Source organism: Eriocheir sinensis, chromosome 67 (genome assembly GCF_024679095.1).
Source record: "Eriocheir sinensis breed Jianghai 21 chromosome 67, ASM2467909v1, whole genome shotgun sequence".
Classification (NCBI taxonomy): domain Eukaryota; kingdom Metazoa; phylum Arthropoda; class Malacostraca; order Decapoda; family Varunidae; genus Eriocheir; species Eriocheir sinensis.
This window is the reverse complement of record NC_066575.1, coordinates 5,356,317-5,375,513: the sequence shown is the minus strand read 5'-3', so window position 1 is coordinate 5,375,513 and position 19,197 is coordinate 5,356,317. Positions and strand designations below refer to the sequence as shown.

The following is a 19,197-nucleotide window of genomic DNA, read 5'->3' as shown; positions in this document are numbered from 1 at the left end:
CTTTCTCTCCAACTCCACCTCTTCCTCCTTTCCTTCTTTCACTCCTACTCCACTTCTTCCTCCATTCCTTCTTCCACTTCAATTCCACATTTTCCTTCGCTATTACTAACACATCCACCTCTTTTCTATTCCTCCACCTCACCATTCCTACTCCACCTCTTCTTCCATTCTTTCTTCCACCCCAAGTCCACTTCTCCCTATATCTCTTCTCCACCTCTATCTCCACTACCCCAAACACATTCATCCCTTTCCCAATCCTCCATTCTTCCACTCCTAGTCCGCCTCTCCTATCTCATCTTCCACTCCTGCTCCACCTCTCTCTCCAGTACTCCATACACACCAACCATATCTTCCACTCATCCACTCTCACTCCATCTCTTCACCACTCCCTCCAATCCTATACCTAACCACACTATTTTTCATTCCACATAGCCAAACCTCCCTCCACACGCTTTCAGTAATCCACCCTTCAATCACTCCTCTCTCCACTACACCCCTGCTACTCCCTCCTCCTCCCCCCTAGTATCGCCAGCGCCAGTAATAAATAAAAAACTTTCCCAATCTTGAGGCGCCGAAATCATCATAAATATTAAGGAAAGTCTATCCCGAATAAAGTAAACGACCCGAGAGAGAGAGAGAGTGTGTGTGTGTGTGTGTGTGTGTGTGTGTGTGTGTGTTTACTAGTTAATAATGAGAGGCAGGCAAATCATGTATATATCTTTAGTAATGAAAATAATAGTCAATACATATAAATTACAAAAAGAAAAGATACAAAAAACAAAACAAGACGGAAAAGAAAAAAAAGAAAAGAAATGTACGTATTTAAATCATAAAACCAAGACAAAAAAAATACGAAAACAAAACTACAAGAAAAAAAAAACAAAATTATTATCTATTCTATGTAAACACGAAAATTCTTAAGCATATAGAAGTTCCTTTAAAAAAAATAATAAATAAATAAAATGAATGGAAAAAAATCGATAAATAATTTTGATTTTGGAAGAAAAAAGAAAAGATAAAAAACAACAGAAATATTAGAAAGAAAGAAGAAAAGAAAATTGATATATGTATTTACACGTCATTATATTTGTTGAAGGGAGAAAAGTATATACAATGTTTCAAAGGCTTTCTCACACACACACAAGCCTGCCTCTCTCTCTCTCTCTCTCTCTCTCTCTCTCTCTCTCTCTCTCTCTCTCTCTCTCTCTCTCTCTCTCTCTCTCTCTCTCTCTCTCTCGTCTTCCTCCCTCCGTCATTCTTTTAATTATTTCTCTTCTTCTTCTTCTTCCAATTCTTTTCTTCTCGCCTTCATATAATTTCTTCCTTTTCCTCTTTTCCTCTTCCCTTCCCACTACATGACATCACTTAGAAGGAGGAGGAAGAGGAGGAGTAGGAGGAGGAGGAGGAAGAATAGGAGGACAAGAGGAAGGAAATAAAAAAGATAAAAAGAAGAGAGAATTAGAAGAAGAAGAAGAAGAAGAAGAAGAAGAAGAAGAAGAAGAAGAAGAAAAAGAAGAAGAGGTGATGATAATAATAGCGATAACGAGGAAGGTGAAAGCAAACGAGAGAGAAAAACAAACCACAAGATAGAGAAGCAGAAGCAGGAAGATGAGGAGGAGGAGGAGGAGGAGGAGGAGGATCTCTACAGGGTCCTCCTCCGTTACCCCTGGCCGCCGTCACTCACGATAATGATTCCTCCTCCTCCTCCTCCTCCTCCTCCTCCTCCTCCTCCTCGTGTGCTCCTTCCTCATTCATGGGTTCCATTCATCGTCCCCTCGACCCTGTGTGTGTGTGTGTGTGTGTGTGTGTGTGTGTGTGTGTGTGTGTGTGTGTGTGTGTGTGTGTCTCTCTCTCTCTCTCTCTCTCTCTCTCTCTCTCTCTCTCTCTCTCTCTCTCTCTCTCTCTCTCTCTCTCTCTCTCTCTCAACATCATTAATACTCATTCATATTCATTTATCTATCCTTCCTCTTTCTTCCTCCTCCTCCTCCTCCTCCTCCTTCTCCTCCTCCTCCTCCTCCCGGGTACAAATAGTTTCATGGAGGAAAAAAAGGAAGACAAGGGAGGAAAAAGTCTACCTGAGAGGAGAAGTAATACCTCCTCTTCCTCCTCCTCCTCCTCCTCCTTCCTCTCGTTCTCATCCTTGACAGTGAGCAGCGTGAGAAGGAAGAGAGGGAGATGGAAGGGAGAAGAAGGGAGGGAAAGAAGGAGGGTTGGAGTCACTGAGGGAAGGAAGGAGGGAGGAAAAGAAGCAAGCAAAAGAAGAAAGGATAGAAGGATGAGTAGGTGGATAAATGAATGAATGAATGAATGAATGGAAAAATGATAAAAGTAGGAAAGAAAGGAATTGAAAAGAGAAAGCAAGGGAGAAGGTAATGATCAATATGAGAGCCTGATGGATAAGGAATGAAAGGGAGGCAAAGAAAAGGGAAAGAATGAAAGAATAAGTAAAGAAGGAAAGAAAACAATAGAATAAAGGAATAAGATAAAGAATAAATGGACAGATATGAGAAAGACAAGGACGAAGAAAGGAAGTATAAAGATGAAAGGGGAAAAAAAAAAAAGAAGATAGAAAAAAATAATGTATGGAAGAGAGAAAATATAGTAAGGAGGATAATGGAAGAGAAAGAAGAGAGGAAGAAAGAGAGGAAGGAAGGATGAGAACAAGGAGGAATGAATGAAGGGAAGGAGTACTGAAGGCAGCCAGGGAGGGAGGCGACTGAGAGGGAGGGAGGGAAGTAGAGATTGGAGGGAAAGGGGGGAGGGAGGGAGGGAGGGAGGGAGGACTAGGCATAAATGGGCAGATATATGAGTCCACAGCACCCCACAGCTCTCTCTCTCTCTCTCTCTCTCTCTCTCTCTCTCTCTCTCTCTGACCCCCCAATACTGCACAACTAACAACTACTACTACTACTACTACTACTACTACTACTTCCTCCTCTTCCCTTCTTCCTTTCTTCCTCCTCCTCTTCTTCTTTCTTATTCTTCCTTCTTCTGTCTTTCTCCTTTCCTCATTTTTCCTTTTTTTACTCCACTGTTTTTTTATACTTATCTTTCTACCTCCCTTTTACTCCCTTCCTCCTTTCTGTCATTCTCCCTTTTTCCTCTCTCCTCCCTTCTTCCCTCTTTCTTATTCTTCCTCCTTTCGTCATTTTTCCTCCATCCCTTCCCCTTCTCTCCCTACCTCCAATCTTCTTCACCCCCTTCACTCACCACCTTCAACACCCCTCAACACCTCCACCTCCACCTCCTCTTCCCCAGCATCCACTTCACCTCCCCCCTCCCCTCAATCCCCCCATCCTGTCCACCACCACCCACCTTCCACAACTCACTCCACCTTCCTCCTCCATCCTACCTGGTTGCTCTCTCTCAATTACTCTCCCTTCTTTATTTGTCTTTCTCTTATTCTCGTTTCTTCTTCATTTCTACTCCCATTTTTCCTTCCCTGCTTTTCTACCCTTCCTCTTCCTCCTATCTACACTTCTCCTCTTCCCCCTTCTTACCTCCCTCCTCCTTTCTCTCTCCTTCAGTCTTTTTCCTGTTTTCATCCTGTTTCCTTTCTTCTTTTCAATCTTTTCCCTTCCTTCTACTTTTCTCTCCTACCTCCCCTTCTTTCCCTCCTTCCGTTGTCCCTCCCTCCTTTCTTTCGTCATTCTTCTCTCCATTTTTACTCCACTGTTTCTTTCTACCTTCCTTCTACTCCTTCCCTCCTTTTTTTCCTACTCTTCCTCCTCCAGTCATTAAACTTTCCTCCTCCTCCTCGTTCTCCATCATCTTCTTCTTCTTGTTCCTTCTCCTATTCCTTTTATTTACTTTGTTTTTCCTTTCTTCCTATTTCTTCCATTTCCCTGCTTTTCTATACCCTCCTCCTTTCTTTCACTCCTCCTCCTCCTCCTCCTCCTCCTCCCTCTCTCTCGTTCCCTTGAGATGAAGCTGCCATGTAAGGTAAATCCAATGTTGGGTGGAGATTGAGGTTGCTTGACCCTTGCTACTAACTAACAAAGGTGTAGACAAGGTAATTAGTCCTCCTCTTCCTCTTCCTCCTCTTCCTCCTGATTCTCCTCTTGATTTGCTCTTCTTATCATCCACTTATTTTTTTTTTCGTTTTTCCTTCACTCACTCGTGTCTTCACTCCTTTACTTGCTTATCTCTCTCTCTCTCTCTCTCTCTCTCTCTCTCTCTCTCTCTCTCTCTCTCTCTCTCTCTCTCTCTCTCTCTCTCCTTTATTGCTCCGTTTTCCATGTTTCCTTCTCCTTTTCATCTTTTTTTCCTTCTACTTCTTCTCCTTTTATTTACTTCAACCTTCCTTTCTTCTTAATCTTCTTCATCGCCATTATTTTTCTCCTCCTCCTCCTCCTCCTCCTCCTCCTCTAAATCTTCCTTTTCTTTAACATTGCACCGAAAGTCTTCTTCCTCCTCCTCCTCCTCCTCCTCCTCATTTCTTCCTCCATGAGAGAGAGAGAGAGAGAGAGAGAGAGAGAGAGAGAGAGAGAGAGAGAGAGAGAGAAATGAGGCAGTTATCTTCATCTTCGACTTCCTCCTGCCTCTCCCGTCCTCCTCCTCCTCCTCCTCCTCCAGTAAGCAGGAAGGGGGGAAAGCGTCACCTCTCCAGCAGACGGTCAACCGCCCCTCCGAACGCCGTAATGGGAGGAGGAGGAGGAGGAGGAGGAGGAGGAGGAGGAAGAGGAGGATTGTGCACGGGATTGGACAGTCTTTTGGTGGACAATTCAGGTTGCGAGAGAGAGTTTGCGTTCCGTTATGTGTTCACTGTGATTTTGGTCAGAACAGTAGCAGTTGCAGAGGTAGTAGTAGTAGTAGTAGTAGTAGTAGAAGTAGTAGTAGTAGTAGTAGTTGTGGTAGTAGTGGTGATGATAATGGGATGGTGATTAACAGTAGCAGCAGGAGTATATGTGGTGGTGATGGTGGTGGTGGTGGTGGTGGTGATGGTGGTGGTGGTGGTGGTGGCAAAGTCCGCTCACGGTCTTTGCCCATCACCCAAACAACCCATTACCCAGGCCATTCCTTACTCAGCCTGTCAATCTCCTGTCTATCTGTCTGCCTGTTTGTCTGTCTCAGTATCCCATTAACCCGTCCCTGTGATTGGCACGGATTCCGCCTTCACTGGTAGCTTGGTAACATATGCTCCCAGGTCTTTCTGTGCCTCAGTGGTGGGTAGTGGAGTGTTTCCCATGTGGTATTGGTATGCTGGATTTCCCCTCCCAAGATCCATGACCTCACATTTTTCTTCACTGAATTGTAGCAGCCACTTTTTTGTTCCACTCCTGTAGCTTGGTGATGTCTTGTAGGAAACGCGCATCCAAGGGGTTAAGTTAAGTTCAATCAGTCACTCTGTAAGGTAATCAATCAGGGAATTTACATCTTAAGTTGATATATTTTCAGTCATTCAGTCAATCAGCCAGATACGTTTTGCCAGTCAGACACTTTTTTGTCAGTCTGTTAATCAGTTATTCACATCTACATTCAGTCAGTTACTTAATCAGTCAATAACCTTTTCTTTGTCAGTCCGTCATTTAGTCAGTCAGTCAATCACCTTTTTATGTCAGTTACTTACCCAGTCAGTCAGTCAACCACACATTTTGAGTCAGTTAGCTAGTCAGTCAATCACCTTTTATTCCAGTTAGTCAGTCAGTAAACCACCTTTTTGTCAGTCAGTTTGTTACTCAGTCAGTCAGTCAACAACACATTTTGAGTCAGTTAGCTAGTCAGTCAATCACCTTTTATTCCAGTTAGTCAGTCAGTCAATCACCTTTTTTGTAAGTCAGTTAGTTAGTCAGTCAGTCGACCACACATTTTGAGTCAGTTAGCTAGTCAGTCAATCACCTTTTTTTGTAAGTCAGTTAGTTAGTAAACCACCTTTTTGTCAGTCAGTTTGTTACTCAGTCAGTCAGTCAACAACACATTTTGAGTCAGTTAGCTAGTCAGTCAATCACCTTTTTTCCAGTTAGTCAGTCAGTCAATCACCTTTTTTTGTAAGTCAGTTAGTTAGTCAGTCAGTCGACCACACATTTTGAGTCAGTTAGTCAGTCAGTCAATCACCTTTTTTTGTAAGTCAGTTAATTAGTCAGTCAGTCAACAACACATTTTGAGTCAGTTAGCTAGTCAGTCAATCACCCTTTTTTCCAGTTAGTCAGTTAACCATCTTTTTAATCAGCCAGTTAGTCAGTCGAATAGTCAACCACCCATTAAGTCAGTCAACCAGTCACATGAACAGTTGCATCAGACAAACGGTTATTTACTGATTCAGAGGCAGGATATCAGGCATTTGATTAGATACGTCAGATTATAACAAGTCAGTCAGTCATTAAGATAAGCCTTATATCATAGCATCTTGTATGTATATATGTATGAATGGATGTCTCTATGAATGTATGTGTATATGTATTCATTTTATATACATATCTATTTATATAATCATCTATTTATTAATCTATCCAGGCTTAAATTCACTCACTTATAAGGGCAAGCATAACACAGTGAGAGGCCAACGACACACACACACACACACACACACACACACACACACACACACACAGAGCCAGCCAGCCATGACGGGGGAGAGGGGGGAGGAAAGGGAGGGGATGGAGAAGCTATACCTGTGACCTGCATGTTTACCTGACCAGCTACCTGCCTGCCTACAAACACACACACACACACACACACACACACACACACACTCCAGTATACGCTTCTCCTTAGACTCTTCGCAACAATTCACTTTTTTTTTAAGCCTCCCAATGTGTGTTATTTGGTTAGCTGTTTGTTTGGTGCGTGTGGTTGGGTTAGGAGAGATACGAAGAAGGAAGGAAGGAGGAGAGGAAGGGAGGAAGGAATAGAGGAAAAGAAGAAAAAATAAAATGTTACTATGACCTGTTTTGTGGTCCCCTTCCTTCTCCTTTTCATACGAAGGTGAGAGGAAGGAAGGAAAGAGAAGGATAGAGAGAGAGGAAGGAATAGAAGGAAGGAAGGAAGGAAGGGAAGAAAAATATAGTTGTGTTTTGTGATTTCCCTCTCTTCCCCTTTTCATACGAAGCTGGAAGGAAGGAGATAGATAGATAGAGGAGATGAAGGAATAGGAGGAAGAAAGGATTGGAGGTAAATAAGAAAGGAAGGGAAGAAAATACTGAGTTGTGTTTTGTGATTCCCTTCCCTTCCTCTTTTTATACGAAGGTGGAAGGAAAAGAGATGGATAGAGAAGAAGGAAGGAATAGAATAAATAAAGAAAGAGATAAAGAAAGAAGGCAAATAAATAGTACAATAGGCTTTCTTATAAGTCCCTCCTTTCTTTCCCTTTTCCTTCATTCACACTCCAGACGAAGAAAACAAAACACATAAACATTCAAATCCAGACCAACTTACCGAGCAAAAATATCCTCCACTCCGTAGAAGAAGAGGTCGTTGAGGCGTGTCTTCCCTCTGAAAAGGAAGAGAAGGTTGTTAAGAAGCTGTTGAATGATGTTGAATGCTATTGTTGTTACCTTCCATGATGTATAAGAGAAGGTTGTTAAGTAAGTGTTCCTTCGTGAGTCTTATCTTGAGTTATTGTAAGTTGTTTTTTTTTTCGTCCCTCCTTTATCCGTCTATATATTCCTCTCTCTCTCTCTCTCTCTCTCTCTCTCTCTCTCTCTCTCTCTCTCTCTCTCTCTCTCTCTCTCTCTCTCTCTCTCTCTCTCTCTCTCTCTCTCTCTCTCTCTCTCTCTCTCTCTCTCTCTCTCTCTCCTCGTGGTTAGGCACCGTGTCTCCTCCGTGCGTAAGGGAGGGAGGGAGGAAAGGGAGAGAGGGAGAGAGAGAGGGATGGAGGGAGAGAAAGGGTAAGACATCCCTTCAAACCCTTGACACTGTTCTCCCTCCTCCTCCTCCTCTCTTTCTTTATCTCCATTTTCTCCTCCTTTTCCTTCTTCTTTTATCTTCTGTGATTTCATATTTTTTCCCCTCCCTCTTTTTCCTCTTTATTCCTTCCCTATTTTTTTTATACTTCCTCTAATTCTAATCCTTTTAATAAATTTATTATTATTATTATTATTATTATTATTATTATTATTATTATTATTATTATTATTACCCCTCTTTCCTCTGTACATTCCTTTCCTTCTTTTTCATCTTCTTCTTCTTCTTCTTCTTCTTCTTCTCCTCCTCCTCCCCCTCCCCCTTCTCCTCCTGCACATTCCTATCCCTCTTCTTATCGATCATCTTTTTCACCTCTTCTTCCTTCTCCTCCTCCTCTTCTTCCTTCTCCTCCTCCTCCTCCTCCTCCTCCTCCTCCTCCTCCTCCTCCTCCTTCTTATGCACATACATTTCGTTTTTCTTTTAAATATATTTCTTCTGCTCTTCCTCCTCCTCCTCCTCTTCCTTCTCCTCCTCCTCCTCCTCCTCCTCTTCCTTCTCCTCCTCCTCCTCCTCCTCCTCCTGTATCACCTGCATATGGGTCACACCTTTGCTTACCTTCATGTACACAAATACCTTTTCTCTTTCCTCTCCCTCCTCCTCCTCTTCCTCTTCCTCCCCCATTTCTCTCTCTGTAGGGGTTTAAGGGGAGGAAGTTGAGGCCTGTCACGTACCCTTTATTAGCTCCCCCCTACCCCCCCTTCCCTTAACCTCCCCTTCCTCCCCTCCCCTTCCATTACAGGATCTCACCTATTAATCGTGGGTTTCTATTCTCCCCTTCATCTTCTCCCCCTTCCTAATAAGCCTCCCCTTCTTCCTCTCTTTCCCTCCCCTCATCTACCTTTCATTATTTCTTTTTCCCCTTCCCCTTTTCCATTCTTCCCCTTATCATCTATTCCTCCTCCCTACAAGCCCCTTCTTCTATTCCCCTTCCCCTCATCTTCTTCATTTTCTCTTCCTTCCCTTCATCTTTCTCTCCCCCTCTACAAGCCTCTTCTTCTCTTCCCCTCCCCTCATCTTCCTGTCATTTTCTCTTCCTTCCCTTCATCTTCCTCTCCCCCTCTACAGCTCTTCGTCTCTTCCCTTTATCTTCCTTTCATTTTCTCTTCCCTTCTCTTCCTCTTCCCTTCTACTGATTGACACTTATTCCTCCCCTTTTCCTCTTCTTCCTATCTTTTCCTATCATTTTCTTTATCCTAGTTATCATAGTTTATCTTTTTCCTTTCTCCTTCCCCTTTTCCTATTCTTCCCCTCTTTATCTTCCTATTTCCTTCGCCTAGTTATCATAATTTATCCTTTTCTCCTTTCCCTTTCCTCTTCTCCTTTTTCTTCCCATCTCTTCCTCCTCTTAATTTATCCCTTTCCCTTCTCTTTCTCTTACCCCTTTCCCCTCACATTTATTCATTATTCTTATATATTTCCCTTTCCCTTCATTTATTTCTTCCCCTTTCCCTTTATCATTCCCTCCCTTTACTCCCCATCTTCCTCACTCCTCCTTCCCTCTTTATCATCACTCTTTCTTCTTCTCCTCCCATTCTCTCTTCCTCCTCTCCTCTCTTTACCCTTTCTACCCCTTTCCTGTATCTTCCTCCCCTTCCCCTTTCCCCCTCATCATCTCTCTCTTCCCCTTTCCTCCCTTCCTCCTCCCCCTTCTCCTCTTCCTCACCTCACCTATGTCACACCCTCTCCCCCTCCCTTCTTCCCCTTTCCCCTGCACATATCCGATACCTCCTCCCCTTCCTTCCTTCCCCTTCCCCCTCCCTCACCCCAGATACTCCCCCCTACTCCACCCCTTTCTACTTCCTCCCTCTCCTCCCCACCCCTACCCCTGTTCCTCCACCCAAAATGAGTCATCTCTCTCTCTCTCTCTCTCTCTCTCTCTCTCTCTCTCTCTCTCTCTCTCTCTCTCTCTCTCTCTCTCTCTCAAAGTGCTCCACCTCTTCCTTTTTCCTCTCCCCGTTTTTCCCCTCTTCTCTCACCCTCCTCCTCCCCTTACCTCCTCCTCCTCCTCCCTTCCCGACCATGTTTGCCTCTCCTCCTCCTCCTCCTCCTCCAATCCACACTCGTCCACTCTCATTCTTTCTCTCCTCCTCCACTTTTTACCTCCCTCCCTCCCTCCCTCATTTATCTCTTATCTCTCCTCCCATTCATTCCCTCTCCCTTTCTCCCTTCTCTTTCCTCCCTCCCTTTATCTCCTTCCTCACTTCCTTCTTTTTATAACGTTTCCCTTCCCTGTGTCCCTTTCCGCTTCCTTATGATTCTTCTCCTCCCTTTTTCTTTCTCTCCCTCTTTCTACCCCTCTCCCTTCCTCCCTTCTTATGCACTTCCCGAATATTCTCCTCCCCTTCCTTCTCCTTCACCTACCCCCCCCACCAGCCAACACCACACTGACCCTCCCCATCCATTCCCTCCACTTTCCCTTCCTCCACCCTCCTCCTCCTCCCCCTCCCTTATCATCTAACAACTCCCCTCCCTGTCCCTTCTCCTACCAGTCTACCCCCTCCTCTTCCCCTTCCCCCTCCCCTCCCCTCCCCCATTCTCTACCGCCTCCGATGACAAGAAGGAAGACGAGGTGAGAAGAAGAGAAAGGCAGAAAAAAGGGAGGAGGAGGAGGAGGAGGAGGAGGAGGAGGAGGAAGTATAGGTTGGCACTGGACCCGGTAACAAGAGGCCTTTTAAGAGGGGGGGAGGGAAGGGGGGAGGGGGAGGGGGAGGGGGGAGTGTACTCTGTGTCTACATTTCTTTGGTTAACCCTCCCCCCCTCCCCCCATTGCCTTCCTCCCCTCTCCCCTCCCTCTCCCTATCTACCTTACTCTCCCCTCTCCACTCCTCCTCTCACTTTCCCTTTCCTCTCCCTTCTCTTTTTTCCCCTCTGCCTTTCTTCCTGTTTTTCCAATTTTTTTCTATTTTTTTATCTTTCCGCTCCTCCTTTTGTTTTCCTCTCCGTCTCATCTTCTTCCATCTTCTTCATTTTTTCTCTCTTGCTTTCTCATTTATTCTTGTTTATCTCATTCCTCATCCCCCTTTGTTCATGCCTCCCTTTCTTCTCCCCCATTATTAGTTTCATGCTCATCGTTTTTCTCCCTCTCTTCCTCCCTTTCTTACACCTCTTCCGCTCTCCTTCTCTCTATCTCCCATTTACTTCAATCCTTTTCCTCTTCATTGTTTCCTTCGTTCACGTAGATTTTCTTTCTTCTGAGTCTTCTTTTAATGTTCACTCTTTAGTTCCTTTACTTCCTGTTATCTTTCTCTTCTCCTTCCATTCACTCCTTTTCCCTTTCTCCGTCCTTCTTTTATTTTATTTCCCTTCATTCTTCTTCCGTTTTTCCTTATTAAAAAAAACTCTTTCATTTCGTTTTTATTTTTTTTGTTTCCTTTCGCTACTGCCATCACCACTACTACTATTACTACTACTACTACTACTACTACTGTTACTACCATCACACAGTAAGCCACCACTACCACCCACCGTAACTGCCACTCCTTCCTCGCCACCACATCCATCAAGACCCCCTTCAGGCTACACACACACACACACACACACACACACACACACACACGCACAAGAAAAACAGTTTATGGGTTTCGCATGTACCCTCATCCGCTTCGAGAGAGAGAGAGAGAGAGAGAGAGAGAGAGAATGTTATGACAGGACGAACACACACACACACACACACACACACACACACACACGCACACACACACACACACACACCGCACATGCCAAAGCGGCCTCCAGGGTAGACAGAGACAAGTGTGTGTGTGTGTGTGTGTGTGTGTGTGTGTGTGTGTGTCGAAACGTCAACTCAAGTGAGCTAGAGATGAATGAAGCAAGGAGGAGGAGGAGGAGGAGGAGGAGGAGGAGGAGGAGGGGACAAATGTGTAGAAGATAAAGGAAGATGACGAAAAACAGGACACGGAGGAAGAGGAGGAGGAGGAGGAGGAGGAGAAGGAGGAGTAACACAAAGGAACACAAAGGAAGAACAAACAACAGCAGACCTGCTGGTCCTTACGAGGCTGTTTGTGACAAGCTACACTAACTATCTAATCAAAGGTGGAAGATGAAGGAGGAGGAGAGGAGGAGAAGGAGGTGGATGAGGAGAAGGAAGGGGACGAAGAAGAACAAAACAGAGAAGTAAAAGAAAAAACAGGAAAATGAAGACAAGAAGAATGGCGATTAAAAATAAATAAAAATAAATAAAAAAAAGATAAGAAAAAATAAATAGAGAGACAGCTAAGAAAAACACAAAGAAACAACAGTAAACAGAACCAAAACAAACAAACACACAACACAAAAACATGAGCTAGCTGGCTTATCATAATGGCTTTACCTGTTGCATACCTCATCATGTCCACTCCACCTGTAATGGCAGTATCAGTTAAGAGTACACAACCTCTTATGGATAGTAAGATGATAACCAAAGTTTCTTAAGTAATGGGGAGGAGGTGGAGAAAGGAAAAAGAAGGAAGGGTAGGAAAAGTTGGAAAGTTTCGTTTAGTCGGCGCAACATCTGTGGTCATATGCCGGAGAGAGACAGAAGGGGAAGGAAGTAGGGAAGAAAAGGAGGGGGTGGAAGAGGCTGGAAACGACGAGGAGGAAGGTGAGAAGAATGTGGAGGAGAAGGATGAGGAAGAAAAGGAAGTGGAGGAGGAGGGAGAGAGGAAAATGGAGATAAGAGATAAAAGGGAGAAAGATGGAGAAAAGGAAGTGGAGGAGGGAGAGGAAAATGGAGATAAGAGAAAAAAGGGAGAAAGATGAGAAAGATGGAGAAAAGGAAGTGGAGGAGGAGGGAGAGAGGAAAATGGAGATAAGAGATAAAAGGGAGAAAGATGAGAAAGATGGAGAAAAGGAGGTGGAGGAGGAGGGAGAGAGGAAAATGGCAATAAGAGAAAAAAGGGAGAAAGATGAGAAAGATGGAGAAAAGGAAGTGGAGGAGGAGGGAGAGAGGAAAATGGAGATAAGAGATAAAAGGGAAAAAGATGAGAAAGATGGAGAAAAGGAAGTGGAGGAGGAGGGAGAGAGGAAAATGGAGATAAGAGATAAAAGGGAGAAAGATGAGAAAGATGGAGAAAAGGAAGTGGAGGAGGAGGGAGAGAGAGAAATGGAAATAAGAGAAAAAAGGGAGAAAGATGAGAAAGATGGAGAAAAGGAAGTGGAGGAGGAGGGAGAGAGGAAAATGGAGATAAGAGATAAAAGGGAGAAAGATGAGAAAGATGGAGAAAAGGAAGTGGAGGAGGAGGGAGAGAGGAAAATGGAGATAAGAGATAAAAGGGAGAAAGATGAGAGAGATGGAGAAAAGGAAGTGGAGAAGAAAGAAACGAAGGTGAAAGATAAAAAATAGGAATAAGGAACAAAAAAAAAAAGGAAATGAAAGAGGAAAAAATAACGACAAAAGGCAGAGGATTAAGAGAAAGGTGGAAGAGGAAGAAGAGGAAAAAGGAGAGGCGAAAGAAGAGGATGAGAAGAAACACATAGCGCACACATACTGACCACATAGCGACCCCCCCCCCAACACCCCCCCAACACCCACACACACCCACACACAGTCGTCATGAATAATGTAGGACAGAGTGGTGAGGCTGGATCATTCATTGGCTTGAGGCAGGTAAAGGTATGTACACACCCACTAGGAAGACCTGCCTCACCCTCCCCTTCCCTCCATCCTTCCTCCCTTCTCTCCCTTCCTCTCTCCCTCTCTCATTACCTAATTCTCACGATGTTAATGGTTTTTCTTTTCTCTTCTCCCTCTTTTCCCTTCTCTCCTTCCCTTCAATCTCTTCTCTCTTCCTTCACTCCCTTCTTCCCTCCTCTCCTCTGCCTTCTTCCCTCTCCCTTCCTTTCTCATCACCTAATTCTCCCTATATGTTACTGGATTTTCATCTCTCTCTCTCTCTCTCTCTCTCTCTCTCTCTCTCTCTCTCTCTCTCTCTCTCTCTCTCTCTCTCTCTCTCTCTCTCTCTCTCTCTCTCTCTCTCTCTCTCCTTCCCTCCTTCCTTGTTCCCTCCTCTCCCTCCCTCCCTCTCCACCTTTATCTAGAGGAGAGAGAAAGGGGAGTAAAAGAGAAACAGGAAAAAAAGAAGACAGGAGGAAAGGCGAGTAAAAAAAATAAAACAAAAAAGAAGGAAGAAATTAGGAAAAGATGAAAAGAAAAAAATATAAATTAACATGAGTAATAAAATAAGTGTTTTTTTTTGTTTTTTTTGCTTCATCTATGTTACTGTGATTCCTCTTCTTTCCTTCCTTCCTTCCTTCTCTCCTTCCCTCTGGCCAATTCACTTTCCTTTCCTTCCTTCTTTCCTTCCTTCCTTCTCTCCTTCCCTCTGGCCAGCTCACTTTCCTTCCCTTCCTTCTTTCCTTCCTTCCTTCTCTCCTTCCCTCTGGCCAACTCACTTTCCTTTCCTTCCTTCTTTCCTTCCTTCCTTCTCTCCTTCCCTCTGGCCAATTCACTTTCCTTTCCTTCCTTCTTTCCTTCCTTCCTTCTCTCCTTCCCTATGACCAACTCACTTTCCTTCCCTTCCTTCTTTCCTTCCTTCCTTCTCTCTTTCCCTCTGGCCAACTCACTTTCCTTTCCTTCCTTCTTTCCTTCCTTCCTTCTCTCCTTCCCTATGACCAACTCACTTTCCTTTCCTTCCTTCTTTCCTTCCTTCCTTCTCTCTTTCCCTCTGGCCAACTCACTTTCCTTTCCTTCCTTCTTTCCTTCCTTCCTTCTCTTCTTCCCTCTGGCCAACTCACTTTCCTTTCCTTCCTTCTTTCCTTCCTTCCTTCTCTTCTTCCCTCTGGCCAACTCACTTTCCTTTCCTTCCTTCTTTCCTTCCTTCCTTCTCTCCTTCCCTGTGACCAACTCACTTTCCTTTCCTTCCTTCTTTCCTTCGTCAGTCTCGCCTGACCTCCTCAAAGGGACAGACGTTGACCTTGCTGCTGCTGCGGCATCAAACCTTAACCTTGCTTTTCACCTCGTCTGGTGAAACGACACTTGTTATTTTGTGTGTGAATCGACTCCGTGTGTTACATTTTAACGTCACAACTTTTGAAATCCGTTCATCCACGTTTTTAATTAACCGTTACTTAAATAGGCCCGTACGCCTTCTCAGAAATCGAACGACTAACTGTGCTTGTTTACTTTTCTGATTTAGCACCACTCAACTTAATTAATTAACGTCTAACTCAGTGCTGTGACGCGTCTAACTAGTGTTTGAAGTGTTGCGAGGATTACCTTACAGTGAGAGGACTTCCCTGCTGAGCTGAGCGGTTAAGTTATATATCGACTTTTTTTGTGTTTCCTGTCTTTCCCCAGTAGGATTACAACTGCACGACCTAACACAGCACCCAGTGAAAGACAGTGAGCTTCTTGTGTCTAACTAACGTAGAAAATCTGTCACTAACGTAGAAGTACAAAGCTTGACCCGTATGCCAGCACACCTGTTTTGAAAAGGAGGAAAAGTTTAATCCCCCAGAGAATTTTAATCCCGGAGGGAAAACACGTGCGGGCCCTCATAGACGCCACACCTCAAACTCTCCCGCGTGACTCGACCGATTTAAAGCCGCCTCCCTCCAGGTGTTCACCTTAGTCCACGCGGATACAAAATTCATCTTAACTGTAAAACACACAATTATATCGTCTTGCAACAGTAAATAAAAATTAAAAAAAGTAATCATGCCGTCCAACTATCTCAATTGCTGTAATTGTTCAAAGAAATATGCTGCGATTCATTACCAAGCCAGCGACTCGATGTGTAGGTACTGTGTCTTAGACTTACGTATTCAGGCACTACAAAAAACCAACGAGGAACTACAACGCTCCAATGCGTTGATCTGGGACACCATGATGGCCTTCCCTCAACTCCCTACCCCTCATTCTTCTTCTTCTTCTTCTTCTTTCCCCGCCCTTCCTACTCCAGCTTCCTCCTCCTCAAACTCATATTCTGACGTTCTGACCCAACTACATACCTCCTCCTCCTCCTCTGCCTCGCCTGAACCCGCCTCCATCCTTACTATTCCTTCCGCCCCATCCACCTCCTTGCTACCTCATCCACTCCCTCCCTCTTCTCCCTCCACCACCCTTGACTCCTCCCCTATCCTCATCACCACTCCATCTTCCCCTTCCACCTCCAACACGATCTCCTCTGCCTCGCCTCAACCACCCCACTCCTCTGCAACGCCTGATCCCGCCGCCACCCTTACCATTCCTTCTACTCCATCCACCTCCCTTCCTACCCCATCCACCTCCATCCACAGTACCACTCCCCTTTCTCCCGCTCTCCCTTCCTCTCCCTCCAACACCCTTGACTCCTCCCCTATCCTCATCACCACTCCATCCTCCACTTCCACCTCCAACACGAACTCAACCTCCGCCTCCTCCTCCACTTCTGATACCACATCTCCCTCCATCCACACCTCACCCTCCACCCTTTCCCAGCCACCCACTACTAACACCACCACCACTTCCAAACCCACCTTAGCCCGCGCTCCCTCTTGTACCTCGCGCCCTTCACGAAGAAATCACAAGAACATTCTACCAGCTGTCACATGTCATAAACAGACGCTGTTTCCTGGTATGGGCAAACTAACTACTAGAGTCAATTTAGTTGGAGACAGTGTGGTGAGAGGCCAACTTACGGAGTTTTGTGGTCGGAATACGTTGACACGGCAGCGTTTCTGTATCCCCGGAGCCAAACTGGACGATATTGAATCAGCTGTCGATGCAGTTTCAGTAAATGCGAAGGACGACACAGTGTATCTGATCCATGCGGGAACCAACGACCTTCAGTCAACTCAAATTCAGGACCTGTTAGCAAAATACCGTCAAGTCATTCGGAAATACAAGACCAAGTCCCCCCACATCATCGTCTCTGGAATTCTACCGAGAGTCAATACGTTCGCCGGATACAACAACAGTAAAGCGTACGGCGTCAACACTAGTCTAAAGCAGTTATGTAACGATGAAGGCGTAGGGTTCACGAACGCATGGCATCACTTCAACCAGCGCCCAGATTTGTTTTGGGAGGACGGACTCCACTTGAACGAGGTTGGTTCGGCGCGGCTAGGAAGGCTCCTGAACGATGCAGTTGAAAGCTTCTCGAAAAGCTATTCAAAAACTGGAGGCGAGGGCAAAGGCAACCCTTGATCAACCGAACCGTAGCGTCGATGCGGCTTGCAAGAAACTGTGTAACCAACGACGCCTCCGACAAGCGAACTCATTCAACTCAACGCGGCCAAACCAGTAGTCACATTTCCATTTTGTACACAAATGCACGCAGTCTATTACCCAAAAGGACGAAATTAGGGCGTATATTGCAACTGAGAAACCAGATGTGGTAGCCATCACAGAGACTTGGGCCAACTCTGCACATCTAGTATCTGAACTGTCATTTCCCGGGTACGAAAGCTTCCAAAAAAATCGAATGCACAAGAAAGGAGGAGGAGTAATTTGCTACGTAAAAAGTACGCTCCTGCCATAAAATAGACAAACAGGATGCAGAGAATTACGACTCCGTCTATGTGGAAATAACTGCGAATAATAAGAAACTAACACTTGCGACCGTATACAGGCCTCCAAAACAACAAGCAGCCGATGACACTGCCCTGTACGAAGAGCTTCACTCTTTAACACAAAGTAAACAAGCAATAATAATTGGGGACTTTAATTGCCCTAACATTGACTGGGGACAATTGACTGGAGATCAAGAGGGTAACAGGCTTATAGAAATGGTGGAGGATTCGTTCCTCACTCAAGTTGTAACTCAACCAACAAGAGAAAACAATCTGCTGGATCTGGTATTAGTAAGCGAACCCGACCTCATTCGCGACTGTGAAGTTGGTGAAAAAATTAACGGTTGCGATCACCACTTAATCCGTTTCAATGTCAACATAAGTCACAAACTCGTAGACAATCCGTCAGTGATACCAGACTACAAAAAAGCAAATTTCAACCTAGCCCGTGAGCTGCTTCCCTCCGCGACCTGGGACCAACTTCACCTAACCGACAATACAATCGACAACGTGGAACAACTTCAAAGATAAGCTTTTGGGAGTAGAAAAGGATACAGTACCGAAGAAACCCAGTCTAGTAATTTGTGCCGTATTTCCACCGTGGATGACCAGAGTCATAAAATGTGCGGTATACTTAAAATTAAGGAATTATTTCCTTATGTAAGAGATTGACACGGCCTAAGCCCGTACTCAGTACCACAACAGCCTCAGAGCTTGTCGCACCCTTATTCGGAGTAGTAAACGCATCTACGAAAAACAAATAGCGCGTGACATCAAGACAAACTCATAAAAATTCTTCACATACATCAGATCGAAAAAGAAAGTAAAATCAATATTGGTCCCCTGACAGACGAGACTGGAGCTGCAACTCAGGACAGTAAACAGATGGCCAGAATCCTCAACAGTAACTTCGCATCCGTATTCACAGTCGAGAACATCGAAACCATGCCCGAGAACCCTGACCCGCCGAGGGAATCACGCCCTGAAAATTGACTCAATATGCGACCAAGAAGTGAAAGAGTATTTGGATAAACTCGACACGAACAAGTCAACAGGACCTGACGGTTTGTCCCGCGGTTATTAAAAGAGCTTAAACAACAAATACTTCAGCCACTCACTAACATATTCAACCAGTCTGTTCAATTGAAAAAGGTCCCGGAAGACTGGAAGATGGCGAACGTAACACCAATTTTCAAAAAAGGAGACAAAAGCGTTGCATTAAACTACAGGCCCATAAGTTTGACATCAGTGGCAGGAAAAATACTCGAAAAGATTATTAGAGACAAACTTGTTAAGTTTCTAGAAGACAATAATGTAATCTCCGACACCCAGCATGGCTTCAGAAACAAGCGCTCCTGCCTAACGAATCTATTAGACTTCTTCCAAGGCATATATAAGAACTGGGATGCCCACATCCCCAGTGATGTTATATACCTGGACTTTCAGAAAGCCTTCGACAAGGTACCGCACGAGCGACTCCTTAAGAAACTGCACTCGGCGGGCATTGGAGCCAATCTGATCGCGTGGATAAGAGATTGGCTCACCGACAGAAAACAACGAGTACTACTCAACGGACAGCCTTCCGATTGGCTTCCAGTCACTAGTGGAGTGCCTCAAGGGTCAGTGCTGGGACCCATTCTCTTCATCATATATATCAACGACCTCGAATCAGGACTGAAATCCACAATATCGAAATTTGCTGATGACACTAAGGTGGGGGGAAAGGCCCTCACAAAGACCGACTGCGAAATCATTCAGAAAGACCTCAATCACATTATCGAATGGTCGGAAAAATGGCAAATGTCCTTT

General features: G+C 44.7%; 1 protein-coding gene across 1 annotated transcript in view; it reads right to left on the bottom strand.

Annotated features, from left to right (window-relative positions):
* Window positions 1–19,197, bottom strand: part of LOC126987977 (uncharacterized) — a 199,689-nt gene that overhangs the window by 147,228 nt on the left and 33,264 nt on the right. The window contains exon 2 of the mRNA XM_050845681.1: window positions 7,375–7,431. The gene's annotated coding sequence lies outside the window, so the exon portion shown is untranslated. The remainder of the gene's footprint in view (window positions 1–7,374; window positions 7,432–19,197) is intronic.